We start from the raw sequence: 14,254 nt of genomic DNA, 5'->3' as shown, positions 1-14,254 counted from the left end.
TCATTATTTAATTCTAAACCACAATTAAATAGTTTTGTGGAATATTTAGAAATATTTTATTCCACTATGAAACTTCACAATGTTTCATCTTATGATAAATGGTTTTTCCCAAATGTTTTAAGAGTAGTACTCTTCATAAAACATTCATAGAAATCACACTCATATTTGGTATTCTTGATTTCTTTCATGCAATTATGAATGTTGTCGTTCACTTATTGCATAGGTTTAGTTATAATTACTTTGTAAACCTTAACATCTTCATTATCCACCATTTCCATAATAAGATGATAAAATTTTGAGAGTTTTAATGGATTACATGTGATTCAGGATATATTGTCCAAGCAATGGCTCCCACTCATTTTCATGATTTGAGATCTTCTACTTGACAACCTACAATCATCAATGTTCAACAACAAACTTTTCCATTTAACATCTATCTTATTATTTCCTTTAAGGCAACAATATTCTCAACATATGTTTTAGTAGACTCTCCGATGATGCCTTGCATGGATTTCACTCCAAACGACTCACAATGATTTGGAATACTCAAATCACTTACGATCATGGAAATTTATCTTAAATTTCCACACATTATACATGGATGCATATCCATGTTACCATTCTCCAGCCACGACACTTCTTGCCTCGTGCTTATAAATGGCTTCCTTGCTAAGGATCTAATCCTTGTTAAGATTTGTGCTTGCAACATCAAAACTCAAGTTGTATTTGTTTCCATGCGTCAAGAACTCATCTAACTACTTATTTAAGTGCTACGGATGTTCTCGACTATAATCTAATGATCTAATACTTAGATTAATGTCGACTGGTATTATATACGTACTTCACATGCTCTAAGCAAGTAAGTCGTCTGACGATTCCATATCATAGCTTTACATGATGGATTTAATTCTAGAATGATTCTATATTCTATTCCATCCATGTGACATTTAGCTCATTCAGTTACACTGAGTCTTGCCAAAATGTTCTCTATGTGATGTGGTTGAAAGTCTCTTACTAGAGTCTTTCTTGGTTGACTTAGTATTTAGCCTAGCTTATACTTAGTTCAAACATTTACTTAGCTTCATACATATATGGGTCGAAAGCCTTTCAAAGTCCCTCATGTTTAACATGGTAAATTCCTTTACTCATTTAAACATTTAATTAAGTTTATACCATATAACTTAATTCCCAACATGTACTAAGTATCGTCTTTAGCTTGGTCCATTGTCGAAAATACTTTCAAATCTAAGCATTTAGCATTTGATAGTTGTTTCACAATAAATTTCGTAAACTTCTCGTTGGACCTTTACTTTTGCTCCCACTAAACTTCTTGTTCATCAGAATTTCTATGTTTCTCCATAAGTCAATCCTCTTATTAACTTTATGAGAAAACACGTTCCAATAATTCCTTCATGAAATGCTTCCTTTAATCCCATGACGGATTCCATGTGCTTGCTTTCAAATCTAGCATTATTTTAGATTTTAAAAACCCTTAGACTATTCCGTAGTCACTTCCAAGATCCTATTTTGGGAAGGCAGTTTTGGTATCTATTTTTCCATATTTCATATGTGCAATTTTGCTAGATCAATCACGAAAAGACTTAAGCATTCCGGTTGGTGAATAGGTTTTTATTAAAATCAACTCCTTAAAATTAATTATATCCTTTTTGATTAGGGGATTTTGCTCCCACCAATCGGAATGCGCCACGTGGGCCAATCAGGTCCTGCCAAGTGTCCCCCAGTTGGAACTGTCAGGGCTTTCCACGTGGCACACGCTTATTCGTCCACCTTGGACCTATTATGTCATGACACGTGGCATACTCCATGCCTAATGGAGAAACCGGCCACCCAGGCCCAACTTCCAAGGGAAGCCCAATCAGCCCTAGGTTAACCTAAACCTAGGATTGGCACGTTTCCCAAGGTTATAAATACCTCCCTTAATCCTCATTAAGGGGGGGGGGACATGAATTACACGCTAAAAACTCACATTAAACACTCTCACCTAGAGAGACCCAATCACTTTAATTTCCGCATTAATTACTCCTTAATCAAGTACTAACTTGACCGTCGGAGGCGGAGCTCCCACCACCAGGAGTCTCCGTTGTTTTGCAGGTACAGGCGTCCGGTTCCAGTCTCGGAATTGTAACTCTCCCGCAGGACATCAGAAAACCCCGAAACATTTGGCGCCGTCTGTGGGGAGAGTACTTCTGAGATGGCATCCAAGTCTGTACCGACTCCTGAAGAGAGGCGTCCCCTAGACGACCCTCAAGTTCAGTCGGACCACGATACTGAGAATGAATTTGAAGTTGAAGCTCACACAGCTTCAGACGGGAAACTAAGGGCCCAACGTACCCGACATCCTGAAAGGAGGGAACGGGAACATCTTCATACAGGAAGCGAGCCAGCAGGCGCACCGCTTGTTCGGCAGCAGCCGACTGATGGATCTGCTCCCATCACAAGGAACGAACTCATGACCTTCATTAGGGACTTTAAGGGAGAAATTCAAGAGTTGATCAACAAGAAGCCGCCTGCTCTGGACAAGGAGCAGTCGGCTAAGAAACCCTCCTCTTCACAGAAGAGGAAGCCAATTCAAGGGCGAGAGGCGACCCCTCATCCTAAATCTAGGAAGCGGGAGCCACCTGCCCTTGATTTCACAAAATACCGTTTTCCTACTCCAGGAAATAGGAAACTTGTTCGTCATATTCAGGCGGACGGGTCGAGGAAATCATACACAGACGCTCGGCTACTGCTAGAGCAGAAGAAGAGTGACCGATTGTCAGAGTCGGCCTCTACTTCAAACTTTCAAGACAGTCTGCAAAATACCTCAATGAGGCATACTCAGTCGTATCGTGAGAGTCAGTCAGGCGGCACCTCCCGTCAGTCCGGCCCAGAAAAAGAAAAAAGAACTCAAACCATACTCCCCAAAGTATGCGTTTAACAAGGATAACCAGTTTATCCTAAAAGAAATCAAGGGACGGATCTCAATTGAGAAGCCGGTCCCCATGAAGGGTTCTGCAAACAACCGGAACCAAGAAAAATTCTGTGCTTATCATGAAGATGTTGGTCATCACACCAATGATTGCATCAGTCTCATGCGGTATCTGGACCGCCTGGCTGAGCAAGGTGATCTTGACACTTATGTCAAGAAATCTACGGGGAACACTTCCTCAAAAAAGCAGTCGGCCAAAAAGAATCAACAGGCCGACAGCTCCGATACAGATGATGCAGTCGTCTACACCATTGCAGGCGGCATCTCAGGAGGCGGCACCACTATTAGGGGCAACAAAGACAACATCAGACGGTTAGATGTAAATTCCGTTCACCAAGAACGGCCCTCCAAATATTCATTTCCTGAGATTGTCATCACTGAAGAAGATCTAGGAGAGGTAAGAGGGCCGCATGACGACCCTATCGTTATTGAATGTAAAGTAGCTAACCAGAGAGTTGGCCGAATCCTCATAGATACCGGAAGCTCCTCAGATCTCATCAGTAGCAAATGTCTGTCGAAACTAAAATATCAGATTGATTGCATACATCCGGCATCCCACCCTTTAGTAGGGTTTGGAGGAGGAGTCGTCCACCCATTGGGACGAGTGGATTTATCCATCCTCCTGGGTGAAAAAGGGGAAGGACGACACATGGTAGTCCGGTTCCTGGTAGTAGAAGAACTCTCGGCCTACAACATGATTCTGGGACGACCAACCCTGAATAAGTCCAAGGCTGTTATAATCCCATCTCTTATGTTGCTCAAGTTTGAGAGGGATAATGGAACAGTCGGGTCCCTAAGGGGAGATCAGAAGATGGCCCGAGAGTGCTATCTCTCGGATGTCAAGCCCACTGTTATGGCCACTAGGTCAAGTGGTGGAAAAACAGACCTTGACAATGTCAAGGAGAGTGCGCCTGTTCAAGAAGCAGGCGGCAAGAAGAGAAAAGCATCCCAGACAGGGGCCGGAAGAAAAGACAAAAAATAGCAATCATTGGCAGAGGAGCGGTCGGATGAATTCCGCCCTCAGCCGGCTGGTGAGCATACGGACTTGATCTTAGACGACTCACGTCCTGAGCGAACAGTCAAAGTTGGAACGACTGCTCTGAGAGACCTTGGTGACGACTTTCACAAACTATTGAAAGAATACAAGGACATCTTTGCATTCGAAGTCCATGAAATGCCAGGCATTAGTCCTGATCTGGCGGTACATAAACTGGCTGTGGATCCAAAAAAGAAGCCGGTAAGGCAGAAGAAGCGGAACCATGGCGAAGAAAGAAGTCAGGCGGCAGCCGCCGAAGTTAAAAAATTACTTGATGCAGGGTTCATTCGGCAATGTTACTTCCCAGACTGGGTTGCAAATGTGGTGCTTGTTAAAAAGCCGAATGGCACCTGGCGAATGTGTGTAGACTACACAGACTTAAACAAGGCGTGCCCCAAAGAGAGTTACCCTCTGCCTAAAATTGATAACCTGGTCGACTCAACAGCCGGCCATGCTTTGATGAGCTTTATGGACGCCTACTCTGGTTTCCATCAAATTCCTTTATGGAAGAAAGATCTGGAGAAGACGGCCTTCGTCACTGATCAGGGGTTATACTGTTACACGGTCATGCCGTTTGGTCTTAAGAATGCCCCGGCTACCTTCCAGCAAATGATAAACACTGTGTTCTTTGATCAGATTGGGAGAAACGTCGAGGCATACATTGATGATATGATTGTCAAGACTAAACTTCAGAAAGATCATCTGTCAGACCTCCGAGAAACTTTCGCCACACTCAGGCGGCACCATGTCATGCTCAATCCCAAGAAATGTGTCTTTGGAGTTGAGTCTGGGAAATTTCTCGGATTCCTTATCAATCAGAGAGGAATAGAGGCGAACCCTGAGAAGGTGCAGGCGGTCATTAACATGCAGTCGCCTCGTACCATCCGAGAGGTTCAGAAGTTAACAGGTTGTCTGGCGGCCTTGGGAAGATTTCTAAGCCGATCAGGCGACAAATGCCTATACTTTTTCCAGGCAATAAAGAAAAAGGCAAGGTTTGAATGGGGGCCGGATGCTGAGGCGGCCTTCCAGAAATTGAAAGTTCACTTGCATTCCTTGCCAAGGCTGGTCAGCCCTTTGCCTAAAGAAGTACTCTACATGTACCTGGCCGTCTCTGATCATGCGTTAAGCGCTGTTCTCCTTGCTGAAAGAGACGGCTGTCAGCTCCCGGTCTACTTTGTCAGTCATGTACTGAAAAATGTCGAGTTGAGGTATCCCTTAGTGGAGAAATTTGGTCTTGCACTCTTCATGGCTGTTAAAAAATTGAAGCCCTACTTTTTGGCACATGCAGTCGTCGTGTATACAGACCAACCTATCAAGCGGCCACTGACCATCATGTAGTCGTCAGGCCGAATGATCAAATGGGCCATAGAAATTCAGAGCCTCGAAGTTACTTTTGAGCCTAGAAAAGCAGTGAAGGGGCAAGCCTGGAAGGTATATGTGGATGAAAGCTCTTCTTCAAATGGTTGTGGAGCAGGCGTCATATGTCAGTCGCCAGAGGGCGATAGGTACGAGTATGCTCTACGCTTCAATTTTCAGACCTCAAACAATGAGGCAGAATATGAAGCTTTACTAGCCGGAATCCGCATGTGCAAGGCGGCAGAGGCAAGAAAAATAGACGTCTGTTCCGATTCACAATTGATAGTGAGTCAGTACAATGGCGAATACGAAGCAACCCATCCGGCCATGATCAAGTACTTACAGGCGGTCCGACAAGCAGTCGGCTCCCTTGAGGATTTCCATCTGATCCAAGTGCCGAGATCAGAAAACAACCAGGCGGATGCACTTTCAAAATTAGTATCATCCGCCTCCTGTGATACTCCTCGAACTATTTTTTGGGAAGTAATGGTTAGGAGAAGCATTGAGGAAGAACCTATTGCAATTCTAGACAGAAGCTCAACCTGGATGGATCCAATCAGGGCATATCTGACAAACGGTACCGTGCCGGATGATCATCAACAGGCGGCAGCACTAAAAAAACGAGCATCCAGTTTTGAAATAATAAAGGGAGAACTTCACAAAAGGGGGTACCTTCAACCCTTCTTAAAGTGTGTTACTCCATAAAAGGGACGAGAGATTCTAGACAATCTTCACTCTGGTTACTGTGCTTCTCATATAGGCGGTAGGACGCTTGCTCAACGGGCAAGGCGGCAGGGCTACTTTTGGCCTACTTTAGAAGCAGATGCAATGGAGATGGTGAAAAAATGTGACAAGTGCCAAAGTTTTGGCAAGCTAATTCACCGTCCGGCTACTGACCTCACTACCATTCATAGCCCACTACCGTTTGCTAAGTGGGGCATGGATATTCTGGGTCCATATACGCCTGCTACAGGCGGAAGGAGGTACATACTTGTTGCCGTCGACTACTTCACTAAATGGGTAGAGGCGGAGGTTGTAAAGGGAATCAAGACGAAGGATGTAATTTCATTCATTTGGAAAAATGTCATCACTCGGTTCGGGGTTCCCATGTCTATGGTTTTTGATAATGGTCCCCAATTTGAGACGTCTGTTCTCAAAAGCTGGTTGGGTGACCAAGGAATTGCACACTACTTTGCATCTGTCGGCCGTCCACAAGCAAACGGCCAGGTAGAAGCCTTTAATAAAATCATCTCAGACGGTCTCAAGAAAAAGATTGAACGAGCAGGTGGCCTATGGGCGGATGAATTACCACATGTTCTCTGGGCCATTAGGACGACTGAAAAGGGGGCGACTGGAGAAACTCCATTCCTCCTAACTTATGGTGCGGAAGCTGTTCTTCCAATAGAACACTACGAGCCGACTCTTCGAGTAATGCTATATGACGAAGAGGCAAACTGGGAAGCCATGCGCCTGGCATTAGACTCACTTCCTGAAAGGAGGGGCAATGCTGTCTTGCGCCATGAAATTTACCGCCTGAGAATGACTAGATCATACAACAAAAAAGTACACAGGCGTCCACTCAAAGTGGGGGACTTTGTACTTAGAAAAATGGAAGCAGTTGGTAGGGCTAATGAGTCTGGCAAACTAACTCCCAACTGGGAAGGACCCTACCGAATCTGTGAAGAGGTCAGGGACGGTACCTACCGTCTGGGAACACCAGACGGACAACCGTTGCCTCGAACTTGGAATGTAGATAATCTTAAGAAATATTTCTTTTGAATGATGTAAATAGTCAAGGGCTATTTAATAAAAGTTTGCATACTTAATATTCAATTTTGTACTAAGAGGGGCACGCCAACTAACAAACAGTCGGCTACTCTCCATACTCAGTTTTTATTCTTACTTAAGAGGGGCATGCCGCCTATACATTTACAGTCGGCTACTCTCCATTGAGTATTTTACTCTATCTTCAGAGGCGCATGCCGTCTGTACCTTTACAGTCGGCTACTCTCCATTAAGTATTTTACTCTCTTCAGAGGGGCATGTCGCCTGTACCTTTACAGTCGGCTACTCTCCATTGAGTATTTTACTCTATCTTCAGAGGGGCATGCCGTCTGTACCTTTACAGTCGGCTACTCTCCATTGAGTTTTTTACTCTATCTTCAGAGGGGCATGCCGTCTGTACCTTTAAAGTCGGCTACTCTCCATTAAGTATTTTACTCTCTTCAGAGGGGCATGTCGCCTGTACCTTTACATTCGGCTACTCTCCATTGAGTATTTTACTCTATCACCATAGGGGCATGTCGTCTGGACATATAGTCGGCTACTCTCCATAGAAGATGGCTGACTGGTTCCAAAGCACACAGCCACCCCCTTATACTTAGCTAAAAAAAGATTAGGGCCTGGCCGACCCTGTGCCTAAACAGGCGGTTACCCTCCTCTTACTTAGCACCTACGTTCACCAAGAACTAACCAAGGCCACAGGCCGAATGATCAGACCAGGCGCCAAGCCAACTGATCCAATCTTCAAAACTAATACGACCTGTCCCAACATCATAGCAGGCGTCCGGCGGCATCCCTCCGGATGAAATTCGACGCAGAGAGCAGCTCCCTTTTGGGTGGAACATTGCTCTATAAACTAATTACACGGCACCAATACGACTGTCCCCAAGGGAAACCACGTGGCTGTTTTTGAGCCAAGGATAACTCTATCACTAACCAAACCAGTGGTAGCAGTTGACATCTGAGTCAGATGACCGCCTGTATTACTTGGGATAAATGCAGGGGGTACCTCTTGAGTTAATAACCAACAAACATTGGCGAATCAAAAGGTTCAGCCGGCCTCCGCCGCCTGGTGCCTTTACTACTCAAGCAGGAGTGACGGCGACTGAGTAACTCCAAAGTTAACTCATAGTCACTCTCTCAAACTTAGTATGGAGCCTAAAAGGTATGAGTCGTCCGCCTGTTTTTAGCAAACAGGGGCTCTCAACCACTACTCCTGCTAGGTTAACAACTTATGAGTTAAAAGCCAACAAACATTGGCGAATAAAGGGGAACAACCGGCACCAATCGCTTGATACCTCTACTACTCAGTTACTTGGCGACTAGGTAACAATCATGTTTACTTGGTCAAACCACTTTCCTACTTGGTTGATTTTACAAATGACATGACCGCCTGCCTAAAGGGGATCTAGTCTTTAAAATGGTTTGAATACCAACTGGATAAATGGCCGACTGATCGTCTAGCCTGGAAACAGACAACCAGTCGTCCAGGGGCATAGGCGGCGTGACTAACTATCCGTACCTGTCTGCAACTATCGGCCATGTAAAACTGTCGGTATAGTGAACAATTGGATATCAGAATATTCAATACTTAAACAAATTTGAAGCAAAACAAAAAAAAAATCATTAAAAGGAAGCCGGTCATTAAAGACCGGAAAAATATTCAGAGCCCCGGCCCCCTGGCCGGGTAAATACAAAACAAACGGCACGCAGGCCGTGGAAAGAATACATAAAGCTTAAGAAGGGGGCAGATCTTCAATATTAGTAGCTGCCGCCTGGTCAGCACTCTTCTTGCTGGACTCGGCTTCAGCTGCATCCTTCTTTGATGCATTACCCCCAAGCGGCACAAGCGCCACTACCGGCTCCTCCTCCTTCAACGCTTCCTCCAACGCCTCTTCCTCAGCAGCCGCCAGGATCTCTTGATTATATGTATCAGAACACTGGCGGTACGTTTTTTCCCATGAGGCAAAGTCGGCATTGGGGAAGAGGCGGCCCCAAGTCATGCGCTGGATTTTAGCAGAGTCTTCCATCATCTCCTGGACCAGCTCTTTCTTTTCTTGCTCGGCCTTTACCGAGAGCTCCTGAGTAAGACTCTTCTCCTGGGTCACCAGGCGTTCCTTTACGTTGGCCAAGGATTTCTCCAAGGCTTCGTATGAGGACATCTTGTGGCGAAGAGGTCTCAGCTTGGCCTTGAGGTTGTTGATGGTCGCCTCCAGCTCGCCATTCCTCTTCTGGGCCGCCTCTAACTGCGCCCAAATAGCGGCGGTAGCCTGGGCCTGATAATAAAGTATATCAATGGTCAGAACTTCATTTTGGGCAATTTGAAACATTGCCTTATCACAGTTAGAGGCGGCCATAGCTTTTGCAGCCTTTACCTCTTTGTTCTTCCGGTCAAGCGGCTTGCGAAGGCCGTTCACTCGGAGCAGGGCCTAAGTAAAAAGGGGAACAAGCGTCAGTTTCCAAACAAAAAGAAAACAGGCGTCCTGGAACTCAAATACTCAAAAATATGCTAAGTATACCTCAGCAAGGACCCCTGCAATCCCGTCTAGGTCAAGGGTGCCGACACCCCTGACCGCCTCCCTTTCAGCTGGAGGAACGACCTTGATCATAGACTTGGCCACCTCGACCAAGTCAGACTCCTGAGGGCCGGCTGCATCAAGCATAAACAAACGGATTAGACCTAGTAAAGAAGGGAGCAAGTCTAAAATTTACAAGGACAATTTCATACTTCTAGGTGGCCCAGCTGGAGTTTTAGAAGAAGTGGCCGGCTGTTTCTCAGCCGCAGCATGTTTCCTGGCAGAACCAGGAGAGCTCGCAACAGTCGTCCTCCGGGCCTTGGGGTCCGGCTGTTGGGAAGAAGAAGCTCTTGAAGCGCCCGTCTAAAAAAGAAGAAAAAAGTCAGTATATACATAAACACAACTCCAAAAAGAGGGTGAAAGGTTCGAAGCCCACCAACGGTGCCCCCTTGTTGGGGGAGTCGGTTGAAGGCTGTTGCATGATGGAGGCCCGCAACATGGCCGCCGCAGTCTTGGAGGCGGTAATTTTGCTCATGGCGTCCGCTGCAAAAACAAACAGCAAAGTTAATAAAAGTTATAACAAAATGCACGGAACAGCAGAGTATTCGACAGGCCGACTACCTCTTGAGCACCGACTGCTGAGGCCACAGGCGGCCAAAAAGTACTCGTCGTAGAGCCATTTGAAGCTCGGGACGCAGTGCAGGGGTATTTGCTCTCGTACCCCTGAAGTAGAGTTCACCTTCGACTCTACTTTAAAGAGTCCTTTATCAAGGATCTCTTTCTTAGCCTTGGGGGGAACAGGCGGCATGCTACGGCCGCCTGGAAGAAGGGGAGGATTCCTGTTCCACCTGTTGAAGCGCTTGTTCAGCTCTGTGTCTGAACTCTCAATGATGAAGAAGGTGCACCGCCAGTCCTTCCATTTGTTTGCTTTACCTCTCGTCATGAGGTAGCCCCTGTGGCTCGTCAATTGATACCAGCCGGTACCGCCTGCCTTAGGGGTCCGGCTGAGGTAGTTCATGTGGGCGAAAGCCTCGAAGCTGGGCTCCACCCCGTGAAGTTCGCACCCGGCCACATAGCCGAGTATGTTGACCCAGGAGTTCGGGGCTAACTGCCATAACCCCAACTCATACCCATCTAAGATCCGCTGAACAACCGGATGTAATGGGAAGCGCAGCCCAGCCTTGATGGCCGTCTCGTAGCAGCCAAAGCAGGCGCTATCATAACTGGTACCAGCCGGCCAGACGACTGTGTCTTCTGGATCCGGCACAAACACTAAAAAGCTGGGGCCCATTGTGTGGTTTGCGATAAAGCTCTCCACTTTCTCTTGCATGGCTGTGATCCGGCCCCGAGGTACCGTGCAGTAGTAGGGGGTATTTTGCTCTCGGTAAGAGGCGGATGGCTCCGCCCAATCGTCCCCCTTCTCAACTGCGTGAGAAAGCCTCGCCTCTTGCAGGCGACTGTTTTTCTCTTCTGTGTCCAGAGAAGCATGGCCAGAAGAGCTAGACTCGGAATCGTCCTCTGAAGAGTCCGAAGAGGACGACTCCTCCCCTCTTCCGGAGGGGCCCGCCTCCTCTCCTTTAAAAGGAGCAGGAGAGAATGAAGAATTGTCAACTGTGAAATGGGAAGGGGTCACTTTGATTCCTCCCTCAGAACAGCCGGCTTTCAAGCCGCTTTGTTTCACTTCCACATCTGGCGCCTGGTTAGATGTTTCACTAATCGGCACCCTGTGGGAGGAGTCGTCTGAATTTGAGATCCTGGCAGTCTTTTTTTGTTCTGGCCATCATGTTCTGCATAGACACAGATACAGTCGGACTTTGTATAAAGGGCAAAGATGGGTCCAGAAAAGGGCAGGCGGCACTCCTAGTCCTAGATTCCGTGGTCGTGTATCACTAACCTAGGTCGTGTCGTGTGCTTCCGTGGTGCCATTTCAAAAAAGAATAAAAAGAAAATTAAGAGTAAGAGAACCGACAGTTACCTAAACAAGTGACGTTGATGGAGTTCTGAAAATCTTGTGTAGTCGGCTTGTCAGAGCAGGCGGTCGGCAGAAAGGGTCCAAAATGTCAGAGCAAGTTCAGGGGTCCGAATGTTCTCTCACAAAGTTCTCAAGTGTGAAAATGACTGAAGTCAACACTCCCTTATATAGGCGAAGTGAGAAGGCGAAGGGTCACTTCCAGAATTCATAATTTGGGCGGGAAAATCTCTCGGCCTTTCGCCGAGTGACACCTGTAGCAGGCCGTCGCCTGTTACAGTGCGACACCTGTCACAGGTAACACGTGACCAGTCACGTGCCACCTGTGAGGGGCAAATGATTAGGGGATTTGCTCCCACCAATCGGAATGTGCCACGTGGGCCAATCAGGTCCTGCCAAGTGTCCCCCAGTTGGAACTGTCAGGGCTTGCCACGTGGCACACACTTATTCGTCCACCTTGGACCTATTATGTCATGACACGTGGCATACTCCATGCCTAATGGAGAAACCGGCCACCCAGGCCCAACTTCCAAGGGAAGCCCAATCAGCCCTAGGTTAACCTAAACCTAGGATTGGCACGTTTCCCAAGGTTATAAATACCTCCCTTAATCCTCATTAAGGGGGGGGACATGAATTACACGCTAAAAACTCACATTAAACACTCTCACCTAGAGAGACCCAATCACTTTAATTTCCGCATTAATTACTCCTTAATCAAGTACTAACTTGACCGTCGGAGGCGGAGCTCCCACCACCAGGAGTCTCCGTTGTTTTGCAGGTACAGGCGTCCGGTTCCAGTCTCGGAATAGTAACTCTCCCGCAGGACATCAGAAAACCCCAAAACACTTTTCAACCAATCTAGCTATGTATGCATATACATTTCCACATTTGTTAGTTTTCTCCTTGAAAACTTATTTGCAATAAATGGATCTTTCATCCTTCATGCAAATTAATCAAGTTTCGAACATGATTTTCAAACATGGAGTCTATTTCGGATTTTCATGGCCTCTAACCATCATTCGGAATTTGGATTTGTCGTAGCTATCTTACAAGACATTATTCCTTTGTTGTAAGTCTTAGGTTTATTTCTAACTTAATAGAAAATTTATAGGATTCAATCCAAGCCTTTGGTGAATTCTATACCTATACGGGGTAATTGCATCAAACACTGAGTTTTAAGGCGCTTTCAAAGCCCTTTTATCATGTTGATCTTACTCCAACATTTTAAATGTTTTGTGAGTAATGAATTCTCTTTTAAGGCACTTGTAAAGTCCTTTTGAGTATTCTTGATCGAGCATTCTCATGAAGTTCTTTAAGATCTAACCAAAAAAATAAGCCAAAATGAACCTTGAAAAACATGATTATAAAAATAAACGAGCGGGGCTCTAATACCGCTGTTGGGGTTTGGTGAGTCCGACTCACTGCGGAAACAACCCTGACCCAAGGAACCACTCGTAATAAATAAAACCATAAAGCATAAATAAATAAACACAAGAAAAGGAAAAACGAACCATACCCTTGAAGCAAGCTTCGCCCTCTCAAAACGGGCTCTTACTTGAAAGCCTTGAGCACCGCAAATGCCGTGCCTCCAACAGTATCCACCCACAAAGGATGAACACGACTTTTTAGGTCCGCTGCCTTGGAGTTAGCAAGGTCCGACGAAAACCCAAGTGTTAATGGAGTTTAAGAGTTTTTCCAAAATACGGAATGCTCTGTCTAACTCCCACTCAAGCACTTTACTCCAAATACCAAGGTTGGTATTTATAGAGGAAAGTATGAGTGGGAATTTCTATCCCATCAATGTGGGATCATGAAATTCCACAAATTAATTTAAAGCTAAATTAAATTAAAATTGCAAACTAATAATAAATCTACAAGTGGCATTACCATGTGAAATGGGTTGGTGAGGACCACATGGAGAGTAGGGGACCATACTTGCTCCCCACTTAATACTCTCCTTGTGTCACATGTCCTTACCCACTTGCTCCCATATTGCTCAAGCTTCCTCATAGTGACCGGCCTTATGGCCCTGCCACGAGCCCAGCCCGAGCCCAGCCCTGCACCAAGATACGAACTGCTACTGTGCGCGCAAGCCACGCACTTGGTGCGGGCTTGCTGCTGTGCGTGGCTGCTAGCACGGTGCGCTAGCACGCACCTAGTCAGCCATGCTAGGCTCGGCTTGGTGCGCTTGCTAGCCACCTATGCTTGGACATTTTTGCCCCTGGCATTCGGATGCTTTGGGCACTCCAATTGTAGGGGTATTTTGGGAATATGGTCGATTTATTATTACTTTGCGCGTCTTGTCTTTTTATTATTTTTGACTCGACTTCCGACGATCGGTTTCGACGCTCCAAGCTCAAATTACCGATGTCTAATTATTTAACACTCGGGCGACGAATTAATTTCTTCTAAATTAATTTGTCGGTTGGTTCATATATTTTGCTTGGGTGTGACCTGAAGGGTTCAGTCAAGATTAAGCTGTAATATTAAAAAATATATTAATATTACTGATCAAAAGCGTCCTCCACCCAGACATTCTGATCACTTGACCTTACTAAATATATTAGCTTTCTAATAATTCAGAACCCGCTATCAGAATAATACAC

This window comes from Chenopodium quinoa, unplaced genomic scaffold (genome assembly GCF_001683475.1).
Source record: "Chenopodium quinoa cultivar QQ74 unplaced genomic scaffold, ASM168347v1, whole genome shotgun sequence".
NCBI classification, from domain to species: domain Eukaryota; kingdom Viridiplantae; phylum Streptophyta; class Magnoliopsida; order Caryophyllales; family Amaranthaceae; genus Chenopodium; species Chenopodium quinoa.
The sequence above is the reverse complement of the archived record's forward strand: the minus strand, read 5'-3'. Positions refer to the sequence as shown.